This window comes from Aplidium turbinatum, chromosome 6 (genome assembly GCF_918807975.1).
Source record: "Aplidium turbinatum chromosome 6, kaAplTurb1.1, whole genome shotgun sequence".
Classification (NCBI taxonomy): Eukaryota; Metazoa; Chordata; class Ascidiacea; order Aplousobranchia; family Polyclinidae; genus Aplidium; species Aplidium turbinatum.
Window position 1 is genome coordinate 18482436 of NC_137477.1, and position 12270 is coordinate 18494705.

The 12270-nt window shown below is 38.8% G+C and overlaps 1 pseudogene; it reads left to right on the forward strand.

Annotated features, from left to right (window-relative positions):
* Positions 1-6997: 6997 nt before the first annotated feature.
* On the forward strand, positions 6998-7656 carry LOC145772470 (uncharacterized; annotated as a pseudogene).
* Positions 7657-12270: the final 4614 nt, after the last annotated feature.

The following is a 12270-nucleotide window of genomic DNA, read 5'->3' on the forward strand; positions in this document are numbered from 1 at the left end:
AGAAATTCAGCAATAAATTTGTAATACCGGTAATCAATGTGCTAAAATTTGTTTGTAAGATAGAATACTGCATAGGATTAAATATCTCGTAATTTAGCCAGTTACAATTTATATTTTTGGGTATCGGCTTACGTCAAATCAGGGATACGTCAAATGAACGTTTTCTTTCGTTGTTTTCTGATGACTTAACTAGTAGTCTAATACACGTAAAACTGCAATTGGTTTTTTCTGACATAGATGATTTACGTTCTAAAATATTTTTTTCAGAATGCATTGCGTAGCCTCAGGGCCTCTGAGAGAAATTTTCACAAAGGGTACGAAGAATCATTCCGGGCCCCCTCTCACTCTGGGCCTTCTTTTTCATGGGCAAAACGCGTGATGTTTGCTTAGGCATATTGCACACCATACAACATTTTACTGCAGAATTGGACATCTGTGCGTAATAATATAGTATCAGGTTGCAAAAAAAAACACTATTTAGTGTTTTGTGTTGTGCATATCATGTTATCTGTCCCTCGCCAATTTGTGTATCCTCCATTGAATTCGTGTATCAGTTGTTGATGGTGCTGTTGAGAGGTGTCGCTTGTACACAGTGGCGTATCTATGCAAAATGGCGCCCATGGCAAAGTTTAACCCTATCTGGTATTCGTCTCAAAGACGCACGAAAAGCACGAGACGTGACCATTTGGCCACGCCCTGATTATTGGTTTATAACTCAGCCGCTAAACATCGCACATTTGAGAAAATCGGCATGCACATAGTCAAATGCTTTTATTTTATATTTTAATTATTTGTTTTCAAAACAAATGTTTACTTTGTGCATTCTGAAAACATATGTTGCAAAAAAGCTCTAAAAGCGCAAATTTTGCTGGCATTTAGTCATTTTATGTCCGATTTTGTTCGTTCGAATTTTAATTTTAATGATTTGTGAACATTCAACAACAATATTTTGAAACTAATTATTTTTTCCTACAATAAATGCAGTATTTTTCATATTCATGCTACATCAAGCGGTTTTGAGGTTATTGTGATGAATTGCTTCTCCGCAGGTGGTCATGGCTGCTTAGCATCGTAGTATCTCTCATGACAAATCAAGATGAATGAAAGCATAAAATAGTTGTAGCGATCCCAGCCAGCAAATCATTTTTTTCACATTGATTCAACGTTGGCAGATTGAATTTCTGGTTGAAATAACTCTAGTTTATCACATTCTTTCCTAGCCAGCAAAATTGGTCCTTTTTACATTTATTTAACGTCTGCAGACGTCGAATCATTGTTGAAAGTGGTTGATTTACTGGCTGGGTTAGAAGTATAGGTAACACGATTTCCAGTCAGCTGTTTTGTCAGGCGTTTCATTTCATAGAGTGTAGCTTTCATTTCAACCTGCCAAATGTTTTAGAATCAAAGGAAAAAAAAACTTCTTTTTGATACTTTTCAATGTAGCTAAACGTTGAAACAGTATAAAAGCCAACTTTTCTGCCTGGGCTGCCTGCTTTTTGCTAAATTTCCCTGATAGCAAAACTCGTCATTTTTCAGACGTTGAATCAGTCTAAAAATGATGGGTTTTTCTCTCTGGGTTGTTTAACTTGAGTCTGGCAATGTCGAGACAATGTAAGAAAAGTTAATTTTACTTTTCAAGATTCAAAATGAAATGTAGGCTACCACAATTCTGGATCAACACACATCGAATGATTGTTGAGTTATGAAAAATTCAGTTTAGCGAAACACAATGCTCGCTGTTCTGTCGTGAGCAGTCAGGTAGTGCTGACGCCAGGAATATCGCTCCTTCTCAACTGTACACGTCATGAATGGCAATAACATACATAGTTTCAACATGTGCTTTGTGCAAAAAGGCATGTTGCATTTGAAGCTACGATGAGGAATTTTGCCGAGATTATTTCTTTTTTTGGAATAATCTGTTCTTCTGATGTCGTCTACACATATGGTACAAAACGCTTTCTGGATGGCTGTGGTTGATGATTCGGTTGTGATTAGCTCTGTTTTTTTTTCAAAAGTAGTAAAGTGTAAATACTAAACTAAAGTAACGGATCATTACTAGTTGCTAAAGTTTGCTTTTCATGTTGTGAACACGTTTTATCTTCGTAAAAACTGGTCAACTTCACTTGCCTTGCCATGACGCAACAAAAACTGCCTGAATTGAGCTAAAACGATAAATTGTACTATGAGTCCCATTGCGTTTCGTTCTTAGTTTTAATGTGTGATTGATGACTTGACTCGCGGTTGACTGCGGCCACTGTGTATACAATAGCAGAAGCGATGAGTCATTTCGATGCCGAATGCCAAAATCTAGGAATTTAGACAAAATTTCTGAACAACCTGTGACAAAATGCTTATTGTGAACCACATAGTGTTCCAAAAATAACCAAATTAGGTTTAAACGATGCTCAAATGATAAAAAGTAAAAGTCAAGAAATATCAGCGTTTTAGGAAAATTCTTTTTATATAAAATTTCAAAACTAGTGAAGGGCGTGGCCATTTGAACACGTCTGATAACAGGTCGAGTTAAATGTGAGCCCTTTTTAGCAATTCAAGTTAACCACAATACAAGTCTTTTATGAACAAATCACGAAGAAACTAAATGTGTTATTGCCGTTATATTATGTTCAAAGGCAGTCACGTGAGATTGTTTCGTCGTGCAGGTTTGATTCTCTCTGCGGAGCTAATAAATTTGCTAGAATGCTGCGCTTTGAGCTTTCTTTCCAAGCTAATTTCCACATAAAAACTAGCTAACGCGGCTTCCCCTTTTTATTTCCATCTGACGCTGTGTTGTGCTATAGCCTACTACAAAGTGAATTATTGGATATAATCGAAAATAGGTTAATTATAATATATAGGCTCTACATGGACAAAATGTTTTCATAGTCTTTTACGAATAGGCAGTGGCGTAGCAACACAATATATCAGTGACGATCGGTGAGGGAAAGCAAGGAAAGCAGTGCTTACCTGAGCGAAAACTATGCAAAATATAATGACTGAATTCTAGGTTTAACTTCTTATTATTTTTATCAAGTGTCACAATCAATGTGCAAGGCGTCGCGTCGGGCTGCTTTGCGTCTTGACAGAATGTGCTGTTTTCATTATGGAATTTTGAGCGATGTGTTATTATCGGGTATTGACCTAAAGTAACCTCTGATGACGAAATCTGTATTATCTAACGTGTTTTCTACAACCTTCGGCCCTACGTGGCATTCTTTAGACTTCTTTAAACTTGCTTGTTTATGCCGCTCAATGATACGTGACCGACGATGAGTTCGTGTGATGCAACACTACGTAACCTTCTCGAAGTTACTAGACCGAACAAACCTTTTATAAATAGTGGTGTAATTTGCGTAATGGATTATTATGATTATTATTGAGTTGATTATGTGATTATGGGAGTTGTGTTATGAGTTGTGGATTGGTAGTTGATGCAAAAATTATTGTTGATTGAGAGTTGAAGTAATCGAATACAAGTAGATGAGAATTGATGCTGATATAATTTCTGATCGAAATTAGAGTTATTTGAGAAGCCGTTCGTTAAAGTCCTTCAAGAAGTTAGATTATCATTTCACTAGTAGAAACAGAACCATTCGACATTTAATTGACTGCTTTTCGGTTTGACCCATTAAACTACGTCATTGAACCTTTCCAAGTCTTTTTCCTGGTAAGAGATAGAAAGAAACCGTGACATTCTGGGGGCTCGTCCGGGATATAACCGAAAAACCGAAGAATACCGAAGATTTATTGAAAGAGTAATAAATTAATGTCAAGATGGCGGATACTGTCAAACATGAGATGATTGAAGACTTAGGGAGCATGGCTGAACGAATGGGGCTGACTGGTAATGAGAAGTCTCAGTTTGTGATGGAAGAGTATCACAAGATAATGGACCAAAAAGCTCAGCGAGAAGCTGACGAAAGAGAAGATAGAAGAGCTGCTCGTGAAATAAGGAAAGCAGAACTTGAAGCTGAAGAGAAGCGAGCACAACTTGAAGCTGAAGAGAAGCGAGCACAACTTGAAGCTGAAGAGAAGCAAACACAACTTGAAGCTGAAGAAAAACGAGCACAGCGTGAAGCTGAAGCTGAAGAAAAACAAGCACAGCGCGAAGCTGAAGAAAAACAAGCACAGCGTGAAGCTGAAGAAAAACGTGCACAACGGCAGTACGAAGCAGAAGCTGAAGAAAGAAGAGCGCAATATGAATTGGAAAAGTTAAGGCTTGATTTAGAAAGACAAAAGCTGGATATTGGTGAGCGATCTAATTCTACTAATGATAATGCTCGAGATGTTATTGTGGCGCAAGTTAGACGTCCAGATTTGCCATCATTTGTTGAAGAAAAAGATGAGTTGGATAGTTATTTGTTAAGATTTGAAAGATATGCTACAATAGCCAAATTGGAGAAGTCGACGTGGGCTACCCAGCTAAGCATGTTATTATCGGGACAAGCTCTTGATGTATATTCAAGACTTTCGCAAGAAGAGGCCATGAACTACGACAGATTGAAGTTAGCTCTGTTAAAGCGATACAATTTTACCGAGCATGGATACCGTCAAAGATTCCGTGAGGCAAAGCCTGAACGACACGAAAGCCCAGGTCAATTTATTGAACGTTTAAGAAACCTTTTGTTAAAATGATTTGAACTTTCGGGGGCCGAACAATCATTGGACAGATTGGCAAACCTTATAGTTAAGGAACAATTCACAGATTCATGTTCAAAAGATCTGTCTGTTTATTTAATGGAGAGAAGTCCAAAGACTTTAGAAGACATAGCCAGTGTGGCGGAACAATACTTAGTTGCCCATGATGAGAAGTTGTCGACCGAAGAAACGTTGTCATGCGATGACGAAGAGCAAACAAATAATTTTAAAGGAGGTGCTGTTCCAAGAGAAGTACGTTGTCTTAATTGTAATGGCTTAGGTCATAAGTCTGTTAACTGCCGGAGGAAGACTAACAGAAATCATCAGGAATCGAGGAAGTGGTGCAATCGTTGCAATAGGCAAGGACACGAAGCGAAGGAATGCAAGGACAAGTCGTTTTCCCTATCCAATCAGTCTGGAAAAGATAAAGACACGGACGTTTATCGAGGTGGTTATGCGTTAATGATTCCTGAACCCACGCTTGAGGAGGAGAAACCGGATGAAGATGTTTGCGAAAAAATAATACCTGAAGATTACCTGCCAGTAGTGGATGGAAAAGTTGGAAACAAAAAGGTAAAAGTTTTACGTGATTCTGGTTCTACGGGTATAATGGTGAGGAGAAATTTGGTTAAAGACAGTCAATTAACGGGAAAAACTGGAATTGTGATGTCGATAAATAACACTTCAATCCAAGGACCGTTAGCGAGGATATATATCGAAACTCCGTATTGTAGTGGGACTGTGAAAGCGTTATGTTTACAAAACTCTTTAGTTGATCTTATAATCGGAAATGTTATTGAGAGAAATTCTGAAGTTACCTGTTATTCTTGTAGCAAGAATGGTCACTTTGCTCGAGATTGTTCTGCAGATAATAATCAGCGACGATCTCACGGTCATGGATACAATGAGCGCGAAGAACCGAGGAGAAGCGGCAGGCGACGACCATTTGGAGTTTGCTATAGATGCGGCAGACGCGGACATTTCGCCAGGGAGTGCGTTGCTGACGGCGGACATTCGGAAAACAGACGTTGCCGTGACAACCACTGCTACCGATGTGGGGAGATTGGACACATAGCCAGGAGCTGCCCTTTTGATGAAAAGGCTTGGTACAACTGTCACAGAGAAGGTCATCTCGCCAAGGACTGTCCGGAGAGGAGGTGTTTCCGATGTAGGAAGATGGGTCATCTCGCTCGCCGATGTACTGAAGTTGTTGAGGACGATGGAAACTTTCACAGTAAACGTGACTATTGTTTTGAGAAAAGCTATCGTTGGTAGATCATGCAACGATGGACTTATGAGAATTGATTTATTGAGTAATTAATTGTTTTTGTAATATGTTTTGTATTGATTGTGTTGTTATATTGTTTGCAACAATATTCTAAGGGGGGGCGTATGTCACAATCAATGTGCAAGGCGTCGCGTCGGGCTGCTTTGCGTCTTGACAGAATGTGCTGTTTTCATTATGGAATTTTGAGCGATGTGTTATTATCGGGTATTGACCTAAAGTAACCTCTGATGACGAAATCTGTATTACGTAACGTGTTTTCTACAACCTTCGGCCCTACGTGGCATTCTTTAGACTTCTTTAAACTTGCTTGTTTATGCCGCTCAATGCTACGTGACCGACGATGAGTTCGTGTGATGCAACACTACGTAACCTTCTCGAAGTTACTAGACCGAACAAACCTTTTATAAATAGTGGTGTAATTTGCGTAATGGATTATTATGATTATTATTGAGTTGATTATGTGCTTATGGGAGTTGTGTTATGAGTTGTGGATTGGTAGTTGATGCAGAAATTATTGTTGATTGAGAGTTGAAGTAATCGAATACAAGTTGATGAGAATTGATGCTGATATAATTTCTGATCGAAATTAAAGTTATTTGAGAAGCCGTTCGTTAAAGTCCTTCAAGAAGTTAGATTATCACTGTGCTGCGTTAATTTTAAGGTTACTAAAGTATTGATGGTTCTTAGTGTACTTTTTGATGCTGAATCCAAAACTGTTATCCGTTTTCTTCCATCAGGTCTAGTTTTTTGGAAAATTGCATTTGAAATTTTCGACAACTGCTGCTTTCAGCGTCTTGCGATTGAGATTTGTGATGTCATAAAAATGATTTAGCATATGAATTAAGTTTTGATGAAACTTCAGTGACATCACAATGAGAAGCACATGACGAATGCACCCGATGCTTGAAAAGTTAAACATATGAACTGGTTTTTACAGGCTGCGTTAGTGTGCAGTCAAGATGATAGTTATTGTATTTTATTTGGAAATTAGCTATGTAAAGACTTATGTGCACTCAATACTTTACCTCGTCAGTATGTTTTACACGTTTGTGTAATAATGATAAGTTTTGTTTTTACAGTACAATGAGAAAGTGCAAAAATGATGCAGACAGGTTCTGTTATATAATGTGGCAAGGTCACCCTGCATAGTCGCCAAGCAAAAATTATGCAGTTTGTTAATAAAGCATATTATGAGTATTTTGGAGTAAAACTAATTAAAAGCGATCAGGATAAGGCATTTGCTCCGCACAAATGTTGTAGAGCATTCGTTGAAAGCTTGAGAATATGGAGCCTAATGAAAATAAAGAGCTTTCCTTTTGGTATTCCTATGGTATGGAGAGAAAGAAAAGACCATGTCATTGATTGTTATTTTCGCATGACCAACTTACAAGGTATGCTGATACTTGTACTGTATGGAGTCATTTTCATTTATTGTTTGATTTAAGAGTAGCCTAACAGTGTTCTTTTTCATTTCAGGAATAAACCGGAAGAACAAACAACATGTGTAGTACCCTGATGTTCCTTCAGCCATGAAACCAGCATCACATGGCCCTGGTATCCCTGTTCCAGAACCACCTGGAAAAATAAGTGAAATGAAGTGTTCTTCATCTGCAGAGAGCGAAGCAAGTGAACAAGGCACATGGGATGCAGAGCAAAGTACAAGCCAACCCAAGCCTCTTACACAGCTTGAGCTGAATGACCTAACACGAGATTTAAATCTCACCAAAGAATAGAAGCATAGAAGCCTTGATTAGAAAGCATTGAAGCCCTGATTACGAAGCACAGGTTAAAGAGCTGCTTAAAAGCTTTCAACCCTTGGAGCCCGGATGTCTGTGAAAATGCACTTTCTGAGTTCGCATTCGGATTACTTTTCTGACAACTGTGGTGACTACAGCGAAGAACATGGAGAGAGGTTCCACGAAGACCTTCGCCAGATAGAAGAAAGGTACCAAGGATGCTGGGACGTAAACATGCTTGCAGATTACTGTTGGTGCTTAAAAAGAGATCTTTCCAATTCCACACATAGAAGAAGATCTTTGAAGCGACAATTTTTGTCAGCATAAATCATTTGTAATTGTATTTATATTGTTATTGTATTTATCGTCGGAATATCATCATGTGCCGAACAACGCTTTCTGTGTTAAACTATTTTGAACTCTTCGTTTTTATTGCACACATTGATGTTGGCGAGTATTTCGCATTTAAAACACATTTGTGATGTTAAGTGTTTACGTGTCTATAGTGTACATATTAACTTCTACTGTTAGGTTGATCGCCGTTGAACAAAATTATGTGTTAGGAAGCTTTCTTGGTTAGTTGTAAGTGCCTTTATTTCAACTGTGTCATTATATTTTTTGTAGTATTTAAAATGGCTGTCATTGCAAAAACCTTGCATTCAAATAAAAACACCATCTTGGGAAAATTGACAACATGCATGACCAATTAAGCTACCACAGAAATTAGTTTCTCTTTGCACAATAATGACCAAAGCTAGCATAATTAAATATGTGATAAAAAAAAAACTTGACCTGATTGAAAAAAACTGGTTGCATTTTTGACTTCAGCGCAAAAAATTGATTCAGAAACACTTAAAACATCTTTGACCTTTGAGAAAAAATTTTCAAACGCAGCACAGTGATAATTATCATTTCACTAGTAGAAACAGAACCATTCGACATTTAATTGACTGCTTTTCGGTTTGACCCATTAAACTACGTCATTGAACCTTTCCAAGTCTTTTTCCTGGTAAGAGATAGAAAGAAACCGTGACATCAAGTCTATTTTAACTTGAAAATTACTGTGTTCGTGACTAGAATTACTCGTAACGCTTGTGAGTAGTCTAAGTCCTAACCAAACCGCATGTCTTGCCTATAAATGCCAATTAACGCAAACGCTTTTGTCAGAAACCATCATTGAAGCTCCAGGGAAATAAACTTTCAAAGTTGCTTTCCCAGGTTCAAAAATGTCAAAAAACGCCTTCGTTTTATCCAATCCTCAATCGTTTTGCAAAACGTCACCAGTTGCTTAGCCAATCAGATGTGTTATGGTTATGGTATGGTTAGTTGTGCTTTCCCAGTGACGTCATGCGTATATCTCATAGCGGCTGCTTTTGGTTTCAGACGAAAGGAATACAACCTCTACGCATGAGTGATTTGCGCGCTTGTAACTATAGGCTACTGAGTACGCTGAAAATAAAGCTGGTTCTCTTACCAAAAAAAACATAGATTCTACAATAAAACATGCAATTCCAAAGGGTACATTAACCAACCAGTAGGCTCCTGAAACAGCACAAGTGTTTTTTAAATTCTTTTGGGTCAATAGACTGACATCACAAGTTCAGAGAAAATCTACTTTTGTTCTTCAAGAATGGACTAGCTTAATTTATAGGCTAATTTTGCTCTTTACTAGTGCACCAGTCCAATGCATGTCTTAAATGCTTACAGATGACATTGACAATAAGTTTTTGTGCTCAGTCTAAAAACGCAGCCAACATTCTAGACTAGTCCCAGTTTGATTGATTGATTAAATCTTTATCCTCGGACTGGGAAAGTCCGAAGATTTTGTTTTGGAAATGCTCTCAGAGCGCACCAAATTGGAAGAGTTTTTCAAAATTTTCTGGGGGAGGCCCCCCAGACCCCCACTGGAAGTGTTGCCTCCGGCAACACGCCTTCGGGCTTCGCCCGACGGTTACGCCCTTCGTGCCTACTACCTTGCTGCAGCATATTTCCAAGTTGCTTTTCCAATGGTCAGTGGCGTAGCCAAGGGGGGGGGGTTTGGGGGTTACAACCCCCCCTTTGGCACGCGTGTGACATCACGATATTAAGAATGATGCTTTCAGTCTAAAACAAATTGCCTAATTTTCAACAAAACTGCATTAAAAGAGCGAGTTTTGCCAATACCAAACATCTCAGCCAGGAATTAGCAACAAGAAAACACAGAGACTTAATTAGCTTTATTTCCGAAAAATGCCGAAGAAAACATGATCTTATCCTTTTGCTATGCCACGGACAGCACCATTTACAGGAATATTCATACCCACATTTTTGTTGAAAATGCTCTCAGAATGCACCAAATTCAAAGTAATTTTTCAAAATTGTCTGGGGGAGGCCCCCCAGACCCCCGCCGCTGGGTTGTCAAAACCCCACCCTTTCAAAATTCCTGGCTACGCTACTGCTAGGGACGGTAGATACCGGGACGCGCAACTCCGTTGTTCCGCTAACATTAGAAGGGTCAATTGCCAATTTGACATTTTTTTCACGCTTTGTTGCTCGTTTGTTTTCAACTAAAAACCTTAAATTACTTTAAAACCAACTTCATTCTTCTTATATAACCTATAAAATGTACATTATTTTGTAAATCAGAAAAAATCGTAACCCTTCTAGTGTTGCGGATAAGCCAAAAGCGGATGTATAGTTGCGCATCCCGATATTTTACTGTCCCTAGCTACTGCCAATGGTTTAAGCCACCGAACGTCACTGCAATATATCGCCCTTGGATTGTTGCTCGAAATGCCGCCTGTGGCCGCCCTTTCCCCATAACACCGTCGTAAAAGCTGATTAAAATTCCACACAACAGAAGAATTAAAGTTGTGTTTGTTTAATTTTATTTAAAGTTTAAAACGCAATACGCTTAGCTTTCACCGAAGCAAATTTAGAAATTATTGGCCTATCGTCAAAACATTATGTCGCGACTCAATCACTTTCAATGGACAGCAGTCTTTTGCTAGCGAAGACAGCCTGCTTTCTACCATAGTCGAACTCAAGTAAGATTTTATCAACTTAAGTTTTGAAAAACTTCTTTCACCGCTTGCGATAGAAACGGCAACAGTGAGGTAAAGCTTAAGACTCATAAATAAATATGGTTTTGATTCACATAAACGATGTTTGCTTAACCACTGCAGCACGTCCATCGCTGAAGTGTCTATTTTAAATATAAAACCACTGGATTCTGGTCGATTATACCTAGAGATTTTTAGTCTTAACTCGGTAAAATTTACGTCATCAGTAGGCTATAGTTTTTTCAAATTTGTCCATATCTATTTCGATACTGTCAGTTCCCACCAAGGAGTGGGGATTTAAAAAGCCGAATACTTTATTTAGCAAACACATATCGCTGAAACACTTTTCCGCTTCACTCCGAAACCGGTCTATAGCTTCTAACATGCATCTCTTGATTTCTTCGACAGCCAAGAGACCTACGTCTTCTGCGTACGCCTACGTACGCCTACGCCTTCGGCCTAAGTGCAATTTTTTGCTTCACTTAGATCAGTGTTAACTTGGTCGTTTAGATACGGGTATTTTTGTAGGATAACTGTGGTTAAAAATAAAACGACCCAAGTCCGGCAGATTTTTTCAAAAACTCATGTTAATTAATTTAGTCGCCGACATTTGTTGGCATGTCGATGGGTTTTGTTGCCGTTGGGTTGTTTGCTAATTACAGATTGAAGAAACTGATAGCGAATCATTCCCAATCACAACCATACAACAGATTAGATTTAACTGCAGACAGGACGTCACTGTTTCGACCTTAAGGTCTCCTCAGTGCAGTAAATCGTACACTAGACATGAACGCCTTATTACTATATAAGTAATGCAGCGTGGGATTTTCCCATTTGTGGTACGCAAGGAACCATATTTGGATACTTTCATCCATCTTGCCAAAGTGCTCAAACTGCCGGAGCAGTGAGCTATGCGAAATGCAACAGCAAGATGTTGTCTACCAGCAAAGTGCTCAATTGGCGAACCAAGAGGACGATCGGTGAGGGAAAGCAAGGAAAGCAGTGCTTACCTGAGCGAAAACTATGCAAAATATAATGACTGAATTCTAGGTTTAACTTCTTACTATTTTTATCACGTCTATTTTAACTTGAAAATTACTGTGTTCGTGACTAGAATTACTCGTAACGCTTGTGAGTAGTCTAAGTCCTCACCAAACCGCATGTCTTGCCTATAAATGCCAATTAACGCAAACGCTCCTGTCAGAAACAACCACTGAAGCTCCAGGGAAATTAACTTGCAAAGTTGCTTTTCCCAGGTTCAAAAACGTCACAAAACGCCTTCGTTTTATCCAATCCTCACTCGTTTTGCAAAACGTCACCAGCTGCTTAGCTAATCAAATGTGTTATGGTTAGAGTTGCTTTCCCAGTGACGTCAATGCGTACAATCGCTAGACTATCTCGTCATACGCACAGAATGGTTTCTCGTCACGGTACACAGCACAGCATCATAAAGGCGAAAAGATTGTTGCTGTTTTTTTATGTCTTCTCGCCATGTACTTTAGCTTACGGTACTAGCTTTCATAGTCATGCTTTTGCCCTTTTTACAGCGTAATTGATATAACGTTACTTC